The sequence below is a fragment of the Fukomys damarensis genome, unplaced genomic scaffold, assembly GCF_012274545.1.
Source record: "Fukomys damarensis isolate Sample0158 unplaced genomic scaffold, DMR_v1.0_HiC HiC_scaffold_9, whole genome shotgun sequence".
NCBI lineage: Eukaryota > Metazoa > Chordata > Mammalia > Rodentia > Bathyergidae > Fukomys > Fukomys damarensis.
This window is the reverse complement of record NW_022900921.1, coordinates 6,777,862-6,789,832: the sequence shown is the minus strand read 5'-3', so window position 1 is coordinate 6,789,832 and position 11,971 is coordinate 6,777,862. Positions and strand designations below refer to the sequence as shown.

The window sequence follows — 11,971 nt, the reverse complement described above, 5'->3', positions numbered from 1 at the left end:
CAACAACTCCTAGACGACACAAAGAAAAATAACATAAGACTGATAGGAATTCATGAAAAAACAGGAGAAAACACAAATGATATAAAAAAGCTCTTTCTCTGTTTTTAAAGACTACTATTAATTAGACTAAAACTTATAAAAATATATAAACTACAGAAAAACACTTAAGGGGGAAATTCTACATGCCAACCAGTTAGACATATTGTAAGGAATTTGGGGCTTCTTTTCACCCCATATTTATTTTCTTTGCATATGTATGTAATAGAAAATATTAATTTATTAGTGGGCTAAGGCACATAAAATTGCCATTTTGTACATCAAATCAGTTGAATGTTACCAGTTTCAACTGATTTTAATCCTATATGCCTTGAGATATAACATCACTTTAAATTGAAATGTCTGCTGTAAAATTGCCCTCTTCAGTGTTCAGTGTGTTTAAAAGTGGTAGTGTTCACATGCAGTATATAGTTTACCCCCTGTTGTTACTCTCTTTGTTTGCAATGTTTCATTATTTTAGGCGATGTTCAGTAAACATCTTTATAAAGGACTGCTTGCATTATCTATAATAATAGAATCCTAAGGAAATTGTATTACTGAGTTAAATGCCTTTGATGCAATTTAATATACCAGGAGCTACATCTGAGAGTGTCTTTTCCTGTATCCGAGCCAGCGCACAGTATTGATGTACTTTATTGCCCTTCTGTTTGATAGATGAAAAATGTTATTCAATTATTTGCTTTACATTATTAAGGTGCTTGCCTCTCTTCTGCATATTAGCATTTTTATTTTATCATCTGTAAATTGCCTGCAATGGAACCTTCTCTTGTCTATTTTACAAATTTGGTTTTCTCCATAATTTCAAGTTATAAAAATTCTTTTTATTTATAATGTTGGCCTTTTCTTGTCACTGATGCTGTGGCTCTCTCACTGTTTCAGTTGCATTTTGATATTCTTAAATCCTGTGGTTTAACATTCCTACAGAGCCTATTTTTTTAAATAGTCTTTTCAATTGTGATTTCTGCATGTGGTGTATAGAAATTCCTCCTACCTCTAAATTACTTAACATGTTTTCTAGTCTCCCCCATTTCTTGTTAACATTTGACTGTGCAGTTAGCCCGAAATTATTTTAAGATATTAGCTGAGACAGAGAGCCAATTTCCCTTTTGTAAAATAACGAGCCGATTATCTGAACACAATTTACTTACCAATCTATCCTTTAATTGTTTATTTAAAATGTCACATTTGTCTTAGACTCAATTCTGTTCCGTACTTGGATTTGCCCCTAGTGTCACGAGAAACACGAAATATGAAATATTCTATCTCCCAACCTGTTAAATGTGTGATACGCCAAGTTCTTGTTCTGTAGAAATGGAAGAAAAAGTTCTAGGAAGGATGGTGGTTAAAAGTAGGAAGATATTTATTGATAGGAAACCTCCTGAGGGGCAGGAGGGTTCCCGAGTGGGGAGCCCGGGGGCCCCAATTTATAGAGAAGTTTGCTAGGGTGAAACCCACCTGGGTGCAATGTGGGTTACAGCCATGAACGCTCAATAAGGTCCCAAGGACAGTCGCTTAGGTAAGGGTGGTCCCAGGGGGATGCAAGTCACGTAGCAAGGCTTCTCCTAGGAGGCGGTGGGTCCAGAGGTCTCTGTTCACCCCCAGGGTAGTCGATGCCTACCTGTACTTCCCTGAGCCCAATTCCTCGAAGAAGTATGTGGGTCTGCTCATCCTGTCTCCATCTTAAAGCTTGGTTTTCAGCTGATGTGCAGGTGTGGTGTGTTACACCATTGTCCGGGCCCTCTCAAGGACTTAGCCCTACCTGACTGCCCATAATATGTTTTCCTAGCTCATCTCTCTGTAATACTAGGATTTGAGCTCTATTTCATTTGTCTGTCTACCTATTCCGGTGCCCTGGTCAAAATTTTCACATTGTTGCAACTGGTCACGTCATTTTTACAAAGTACCAGTGGCTGGGAATATGTATCACACACACCCGCCACCACCAGCTTTACTCATCTCTCAATTTTTTCGCCTTTTTTTGCTGTTCTTATAATCATTTTGTTCACTTATGCAGGACAAATTTCTATTAAGATTCAGGGAGAATAATGTCAAAGGTAAAGATTAATACTGAGAAAATTAAAGTATTTAGAATTTTGAAATATTGCACTTAAAAATGTAACTTCTTTGTTCTTACACAAACTTCTTTTATATCTCTAAATAAATGCTTATTTTAAGTAACTCCTTCACATTTGTAGGGTAGTTCAATACATTTTCTAATTCTCATATAAAATTCTTAAAAAACACATTTCTACTTATTTTTACCAACTCCGACACAAGTGATTGCTTTTCATAGCACATTATCTCACCAAATGCTAGTAAGATTTAATAATTATTCTACTTTCACTTTAGAATTAGTATTCAAGTCACCTGATTCCCAATTTTCTTTATTTAAGGTAATTTGATTTTGTCTTTTTCGAAAAGTTTTTAATGTTTTTTTTTTTTTTTAATTTTCTGCTTCTACCCTATCCCAATGGCTAGAATAACCAGAAATTTGTAGTGATAGCATCTTTTTTTTTGTTCAGATTTTGGTTGGAATGTCATTATATTTTTGCCTTGAGTAGGTGTAGCAGTAAACTTTAGATGTATTTTTCTTTTTCAGGTTAAGATAATGGTTTTTAAAAATATATAATGTGTTGTTTTTTTTCATAGATTACTGAGGGATTTTAATTGTAATATATGTTGATTTTTTTCAGTTGAATTTCGGTCTCCATTAAGCAAATGCTATTTCTCTTTCAGTCCATTTATAGATAAATTACTATGGGTAGGTTTGCTAACATTGTATCATTGTTGCATAGCTGAATAATTGTTTTTCATTTGTGGTGTGTCATTATTTTTAAATGACCTCAAATTAGGTTTATTTACAATTGATTTTGTACTTTTATGTTTTACTGAAAATTAGGGTTGCTAGTTTAGTGGTATTTGGTTTTGTAATCACAATTATGTTAGCTTGATGAGAATTCCTCAGATTTTTTTTATAGTTAATACCTTAGAGTGGGGTATGGAAAATAAAACATCTTGCATCTAATTTGATCTTCTGCCCACTATTCATGTGTAATTAATTTCTGTATTCTTTCATTTTAGAGCCATCTATTTTTAAGATAGATCTGTGTACAATACTTATAACATATTGGGGACAGTTACTCTCTGTCTCTGTTTTCATTCTCATTTGAACCATGGTAGTGTTTCCAATGTTCAGAAATATTTTTCTTTTCTCATTTCTCCAAACAGAGTCTTATGGTATGCTATTTAATAATAATTTCCCTGGGATTTCTGCATTTAAGTCTTCTAAAGTCACATTAAAGAAATCAAACCAACTAAAGTGCAAACGTTAGCTATAGTTTTCCCAAATAGTGGGCAAGCCTGTTACCCTATGCAGGGAGTGTGAGTGCAAACAGAGAGACCATAAGGGAGTCTGAATGCTTTTACACCCTCGGGTTTCATTCTTTCTCCGTTGTGGTGCCCCAGAATTAAATGAGGCAATGTGCCTGTAACAGAGGAGGTTGGAACACGGACTAAGTGCCAGTGCGACACAGGGTGCATCTAGGATAAAAATTTGTCATTTGTTAATTGCTCTTTTCCTATAATCCAGGGATGGCGAACCTTTTAGAGCTTTCCAGGAAAAGAAACAGCCCATCCCCACCCCCCTGCACGCTTGCCATAGGTTTATTTCCCAAACCAACAAAAACTTTACACGTGGTGAATTATGGGCCATTTTGTCCATCTCTAATTAGGCGTTCTTTGTATTTGATGTTTGAAAATTTTCCAAAGTTTTATATTACTCTCCATCTTTCCTTAGTCTCCATTACTGGAAGGGGATTCCCCAGTGATGGCGCTGTTTTGACAGTTTGAATGAGAAGGCAGATAGAAGAAAAGAAACTGGAGCTCAACGTGTGACCGCCTCAGGCCTCCCTGAAACTGCAGGTACACATATTCCTTTGACTTCACCTGGAAGGAAGTTGTCCAAGTCTGACAAATATAAAATGTTCATACGTCAATTTCATAATGAATCTCAAATTGAGCAGTGTTTCCTCTTTTAGAGACTGAGAGGATGTTTCGTAGAGAAAATTTTGAACCGCCGTTCTCTGAATCTTGAGTCATCAGCACCCATGATCCTTTGGTGAACACAGAGGGAAAGTGATTGTCACTAATGAAATAATGTGGATCCTATAGTTAAAGGGGAGAAAGCCAGACTCTCTTGGGGGACTGAAGCAAAACCATTTTTGCTGCCTCATGCACTTTGTTTAGGGCTGGACTCACTCCTCCCACAGTGTACTGTGATGTCTGAGAAACTGCGGTTCCAGTTCATGGGCACAGGGCCAAGATACCGTTTGCCATTTTAATATGAGAAAACTGGAGTTTACCCCCTAAGTTGTCTCTTTCAAGTCAATAGGTTAACATGAAATGGGGAGGAACTCGGGTCTTCAGGCTGCTAGCAAATTCCCCTTCCCATTCCGCCATTTTACAGTGTTATTTCAGGACTGTGGTATCGAATGTCGGTATGGAAGCTTCTCAGAGGCTTTTTCTCTTCCTGACCCAGATCCAGAAGCCAAAGCTAAAGCAATTCACACTGCACCTGCTGAAGTGTTTTCCCCTTAGATTCTTCAGAGGAATTAATCAAAGAAAATCTGATAATGCTACTGTACTCTTCCACAGGCAGTTCATTATTTGACCCCAGTTTTCACTCCATGCATACCCTGACACCAGGAGACTAATTGGCTGTGTAATTGTTATCCGGCAAGCAACTGCACAAGCTGTTCTTATTCACATGATCACCTAATCCTTTTCCAAGTTCTTCTCGCTTCCCTTTTCCTCAGTAATATCCTGCACTAGTGCATAATTGCGTATCGTGTGGAGTAGGATTTCCTTTGATCTCCTTTAAATTGAAAGTCTGCTAATTTCATTTACTGCTCCAGTCAGAGAAGACGGTGGAAGGAGCGAGCAAGAAGGAACAACCAAACAGATGCCCCTGCAGCACGACATTGAAATTCCCCTCTCGTATTTCCTCATCTGTAGCTCTATTTCCTCTATTTCCTGTACTAAAGGGGATGACTCTTTGTCCTTGCTTGGAATTCTCCCTGTTACATATTCCTGGCCATCCTGATGATTTCTGCTGCAATCTAATAGACCCTGCAGTGCTGCTCCTGTTCAAAGGAAGAATAAATGGGGAAAAAAGAACGGATAGATGGAGATGAGATCATTGACTTCAAGCCTGTCGAGGGATGAAGAGTGAGATTTAAAAGAATTTGTACTCTTGACTACATCATGTTTTGAAAGGTGAACTTGAACTCAGTAAAAGGTGGGGAAGTTTTATGTTCAAGAGTTATGTAGCCAGGAAATGGTTATTTGAGAACAGAGCAAACTCCCCTTTATGGATTTGAAGCTGCTAGGCCTTGAATAAGAAGACCATGCATTCGAGTCTTAACTCTGCGTGACCCTAAGTGGACCATTTTACTTCTTGTACTCTCCCTACTTTCTTTTGTGTAAATAAACACAGCCACATAGTTAAGATACCTTGGGTAATCCTTAATGAACTTCATTTCACAATTATTCATTTCCATGTGAGCTAAGACGGCAGAACTTGAGATGTATTTGGAAAGAAATGTCAAAAGCACTTTGTGATTAGCTGTTTTGGTAGCTGAGGGATATGCGGCAGAATTCATGGTTTCACATTTGGGAGGGGAATACATGGAAATAATATGTGTAACACCCAGTTTGCAGGATGTTAAAATGTTATAATCGGCACAAGGAGGAGGTAGGGAAGGCCGAGCCACATTATAACCAAAGAGTAGGCATTCAAGCAGAGCTGGGACCTGGCACACTGAGGATGATAATGTTAATAGTGACCATTATTATATATTTAATATATATTTAGTATATATTCACTGAAGGTAAACAGTAGTTCAATATTTTGTTTTTCGTAGTTCTCATACTATACTTACTCACCTCTTTTCTATGGTATTTTATTGCTCCTTAGCATTTGTCAATATTCACTTTGTATTTGGTGCCATAAATGATGCTTTTTTTAATCTCATTGAGTTTTTTGGTACTTTTTAGGTATACAGCACAGTTACATTCATCACTGGGATCCTGTACCTCTACATGACAGGTCTTGCTTTGCATTTTTTCCCCTTTTCCCTGCCCTCCCTTCACCCCCCCCTCCCCTTCCCATTTACAAACACTTTACTTCCATTTTTTCATTTTCTCATATTTTTTTCTTTTCCCTTATTAGCTCCCCCCTACCCTTCCCACTTTCCCTATGCCTTTAGCCCTTTTCTTCCTATTTCATATTGTCAATTATTGCATTAGGATCTTATGTACTATTATAGTTTTTCACACCAGAGAAACTACTTGCTTTTACACATGTGTGACTTATTTATTTCACTTAGGAGTATATCCTCAATAGGTATCCATTTTCCTATGAGTGACTCTAATTCCTCATTCTTTATGGCTGAGTAGTATTCCATTTTATAGAAAAACCACATCTTTTTTATCCACTTTCCAACTCATGGGCAAATGGGCTGTTTCCAAGTTTTAGCTATTACAAACTGTACCACTATAAACATAGGTGCACATATATCACTGTGATATGATTCTTTTAATTGTTTTGGAAAGATACCCAACAGATGGATGGCTGAGTCAAATGGAACTTCTAGTCCCAGCTGTTTGAGGTATCTCCATACTGATTTCCATAGTGGTTGCACCAGTCTGCACTCCCACCAACCATGGAGAAGGGTTCCTTTCTCCCCACAACCCTGACAACATTTGTTATTGTGTGATTTTTTGATAGCAGCCATTCTTTGTGGGGTGAGGTGGAATCTCAGTGTAGTTTTCATCTGCCTCTCTTGAATGACCAGTGATGTGGAACATTTTTTCATATATTTACTTGCTGCTTTTATTTCTTTGTCTGAGAAATGTCTGTTCATTTCAGATGCCCATTTTTGAATCGGGTCCTTATGTGTGGGGGGGATGATTGTTTTGAGTTCTTTATATATTCTAGATAAGAACCCTCTGTCTGAGGAGCAGCTGGTAAAAATTTTTCCCACATTGTACATTGTCTTTTAGTTCTGTTGATGGTTTCTTTTGCATTTCACAAGCTTTTTTATAAGATGAGATCCCAGTTACTGATTCCTTTCTGCTAGTTCCCGTGCTACTGAGGATTTGTTCAGAAAGTCTTTTCCTATGCCAATGTCTTCAAGATTTCTGCCTAACTTATCTTCCAGCAAGTTTAGTGTTTCTTTTTAAATATTTAGATCTGTAATCACTTCGATTTTAGTTTAGTACATGGTGAAAGATAAGGGTCTAGTTTTAATCTTTGGCAGGTTGAAATCCAGTTTTTGCAACACCTAAATGATGCTGATTTGATTGATATCACCTGAAAAACTGTCTTTTCAAAATTGATGGAGACAGCATTGGGGGAGGCTGAGGCAGGAGGATCGCTGTGAGTTCGAGACCAGCCTGGGCTATTTAGTGAGTTCCAGGTCAGTCTCAACTACATAGTGAGATGCTCTCTCAAAAAACAAACGAAAAAAATTGATGGAGTAATGAGATATTTTCAGGGTGAAGAGCACCTAAAGAAATTGATGACCACCAAGCCAGTACTCCAAGAATTCTCAGGGATACTGTAGAAGCAGACAGTGAAGCTAACAGGGAGCAGAGGTCTAATAGGATGAATACAACAGGTAAGGAAAACAGTTAAATGAAGTATAAAGAAGGGAATCAACAAAAGGAAATTAAGACAATGACAGGAAGTAGTCATTTCCCCTTATTTGTAATAGCTATCAATGTGAATGATCTCTAATCCCCAGTCAAAAGCTGGTGGGATGGATCCAAAAGCAAAATCCAATGGCATGCTGTATACAAAAAACACCTTGACCCCAAAAAGCAACTCTATTCTATATTCAGAGAAAGTGGACTTTAGGCCAAAGCTGATCAAAAGAAGCAAAGAATTTCAGTACATATTGAACAGAAGAACAATCCAACAGAAAGAGGTCACATATATATATTAACAAGAACATGCCAGAGTTGAACAAATCTTTTGAACAAATGGATTTAATAATTATCTACAGTGTTCCACCCAACAAGAGAATACACATTGTTTTCAGCAGCACACGGGACTTTCTCAAAATTGACCACATAATATCCAGTAAAGGAAGCTTCAGTAAATGTAAAAGGATTGGAATTATGCCTTACATATTATCAGATCATAGCATGATGAAATTAGAAATCACTGTCAAAAGAGCAGAACAAATTATGAAAATGCATGGAAACTAATCGATACCCAGTTACATAAACAGTGGGGTTCAGAACAAATGAAGAAGGAATGAGAATACTTTCTAGACCTGGACAATAATGCCAGCATCTGCAGGACATAATAAAAGCAGTCTAAATGAGAAGTTCACAGGTATGAATGCCCACAATCTCAAAAGCAGTGAACCCAAAGGAACAAGCTAGTGATGTACCTCAAGGTTCCAGCAGAACAAGAACCATCCAAACCAAAGCTAGTACAGGGAAGGAAATTGTAAAGACAAGAATAGAATTAGGTGAAATTGAGACAAAAAATTACAGAGAATTAACAAATCAGATTTTGCTTTTCAAATGAGCAAAATAAACCCTTTGCCTTTCTAACGAAAAAAAAGAAAGAAAGAAAAAGAAAAAGAATACTTCAACCAATGCAACTGAAAATGAAAAAGGTGAAATCACAACAGACGCTCTGGAATCAAAAATATTGTTACACTCGATCTTAGCCAAAAGGCCAAGAAGCTATGCAGAAATTCTATTAACTGCTACTGCACAAACTTGTATACCAATAAACTGGAGAATTCAGAAGAAATGGATAGATTCCTAGAAAAACAGAACTTACCAAAACTAAACCAAGAAGATTTAAAGACCTCAAATAATTCAATAGCAGGCAATGAAATTGAAACAGTAATAATAATTTTAAAAGAAACTGTCAACTAAAAAAAAGCACAGATCTGGATGGGTTCGCTGATGACTCTGAGAAAACCTTCAGGGACGTTCTAACATCAGTTCTCCTCAAAATCTTTAGTGAAACTGATGGTGAAAGAGTATTCCAAAGCCATTCCTGGAATCTAGCACTCCCCTGATTCCCAAATCAGACAAAGATCCAACCAAAAAAGAGGACTATAAACAGCCTCTTTAATGAATATAGATGCAAAAATTCTCAAAAAGATACTGGCAAACAGAATGCAGTGTTCATCAAAAACCAGTTAAAGTATAAGTACACTCTGTCCCAAAGGTGCATGGATGGTTCCCTATGTGCAAATCAAAAAATGTAATAATCACAGGTCAGAAGTAAGAATCAGAGTCATATGATCTCCACAGATTCAGAAAATGTCTTCTACAAAACCCAACACATTTTCATGATGCAAAGATTGAAAAAACTGACGTAGGAGGATCTCAATTTGATAAAACATTTGTGACAAACCTACTGCTAACATTGTAGTAAATGGGGACAAACTGAAAGATTTTGCTCTAAAATCAAGCACAGGACAAATACATCCACCATCATTTGTGGAACATAGTATTCCAAACATTAGCCAAATCAATCAGACAAAAAAAAAAAAAGAAATCAAAGAGGTGAATGGGTAGTAAATGAAGATAAGTTATAACTACTTGCAGATAACTTGATACTCTTTGTAGAAGACTCCACAAATCCACAACTCTTTAAATTAATAACTGTATTTGGTAATGTAGCAGGACACACAGTCAACATCCAAAAATCAGTAGCATTTCTGTGCAGTGATAATGAACTCACTAAGAAATTTGGGGAAGTACTACCATTCCCAGTAGCACCAGGGAAGGAATAATTAGGGTTTTTACCTGGCTAAGGAAATAAAAGACCTCTACAATGAAAATATATCACTCTGAAAAAGGAAATGGAAGGATACGTCAGAAAATGGCAAAATATCTCCTGTCCCAGAGAGGTAGAACCAATATATTCAAAATAGCCATTACCATTCTTCCAAAATTAGTATACGTGTTTAAGGCACTTTCAATCAAAATTCCAACAGCATTCTACACAGATGTGGTAGCTTAACTAATGGTCAACTTAGAACACCCAGGTAGCTGAGTCAGGTTGGTTCTGGGCATGGAAGACTCACCTGAGAATTGTTGCTAACAGCATAAAAAGAGAACTGGAGGGGAAGATCGTATGCTGTTGATTTGCTAGGAGAAGCTTGCTGAGGCTACTTTTGCAGATATGAACCTGGCTGTTGTCATCAGAGGAGCTTGGGTCCTTACTGTCACCTAGGGTGGCTGCTGTTCTCATCAGAGGAGCTCTGATTTTCACTGTGAGAGCATTGCTTCCTGGCTCTAGCGCAGATCCTTCAGCCTGGTGCCACAGACCCTTCACCCACTACCTCAGGCTTTCTAGCTTTCACTACTGGCCTTTGGGTCTTCCCAGTGCAGATCCTAGATATGGACTTGCATGAGGCATTGCCTTGGAATCCGGGCCCTTGGCTGGACCTGGGTCTCTGGGTCTGGATGGATCTCTTGCATTGCTCTGCTTTTGACTTTTGGGGTGACTACTGTATAATAATCCTGTAAATTATGTGTCCTGTATTAAATCTGTTCCCTTGCAAACCCTGACTGCAACAATGGAGTGAGAGAAAACAATCCTAAAATTCATATGGAAATAGAAGAGACCTAGAATAGTAAAACAGTAAAAGAAAGAATGGCCACCATTAAGAAATCAAATAATAACTCATGCTGGTGAAAGTTTGAGAGAAAAGGAAGACAGAATTCAGCATGCTACTTTTTCACCACTGGAGAATTTAAACTAATAGTAGAATCCCTTCAGAAATCATTATGGATCCTCCTCAAAAAACTGAAGCTAGAAATTCCATTTGATCCAGCTACTCCCCTTCTAGGTATCTTCTCAAAAGAGTTAATGATGTCATATTACAGTGACACATGCATGCATGCCCAGGTTTATAGCATCAAATTCATAATAGCTCAATCTTGGAAGTAGCCTCAATGTCCATTAACAGAATGAATGAATAAAGCAAATGCGCTATTTACACAAAATGAGGTACTGCTCTGCCACAAAGAAAGATGAAGACAAGCCTTTTGTAAAAACAGATGCACCTTGAGACCATAATGTTATGTGAAATGAATCAGACACACAAGTTTAGATATTGTGTGGTTTCTGAAGTATAAATGAAGGCATATTAGTTAAGAGGAAATAGGGAGATGGATCTTTCTCAAACAGAAAGGCGTTCAGAGATTCAGGAAGAGGGAAGAAGGGGCAGGAAAGGGGAAGGTACAAGGAATTACGATGTGTCATATAGAGGTACCCACTCTACACAAGGAACGTAAACCCTGTGTACTACAAATATGTGTTAAAGTGTAAATTTGTACACAATGACTAACTCTTCACCATCTCTCCCACTTTTTTTGTCCTAAGAAATGTCGAATAACATATTTTTGATTCTGCAAAGGAGTGAGAATGTGAGATGTTGTGGGTTTTTTCTCCTGCCTCTTTTTTATGTAATACTATATCCTCTAACTCATCCATGTGTTGTTGGAAGTGAGAGGATTTCCTCTTATTTGATGGATGAATATTAATTCCTTTCACCATGTTTTGGTACCAGGAATTGAACTCAGGGCCTCGTGTTTGCCAGGCAGGTGCTGCACCTCTGAGCTACGTTCCTGGACCCCTTTCACATTTTTCTGATCTGTTCATTCACTGTTGGATACTTTGATTGACACCATGTTATCGTAAGTATTCTGAAGAGGGCTGCAGTAAACCTAGGAATGTAGACTTTTCCTCAGTAGAATGATCTTAATTTTGAATATGTCTCTGATAAGGAATATACCCTAAAAGATTCCTCTTAATTCATTCTCTCTCTCTCTCTGTCTCTCTCTCTCTCTCTCTCTCTCTCTCTCTCTCTCT

General features: G+C 37.6%; 1 long non-coding RNA gene across 1 annotated transcript in view; it reads left to right on the top strand.

Moving 5' to 3' along the window:
* The window catches only part of LOC104873147, a 241,450-nt gene that overhangs the window by 52,319 nt on the left and 177,160 nt on the right, over positions 1–11,971 (top strand). Inside the window, exon 2 of the long non-coding RNA XR_004516367.1 lies at positions 3,854–3,978. This is a non-coding gene — a long non-coding RNA (uncharacterized LOC104873147). The remainder of the gene's footprint in view (positions 1–3,853; positions 3,979–11,971) is intronic.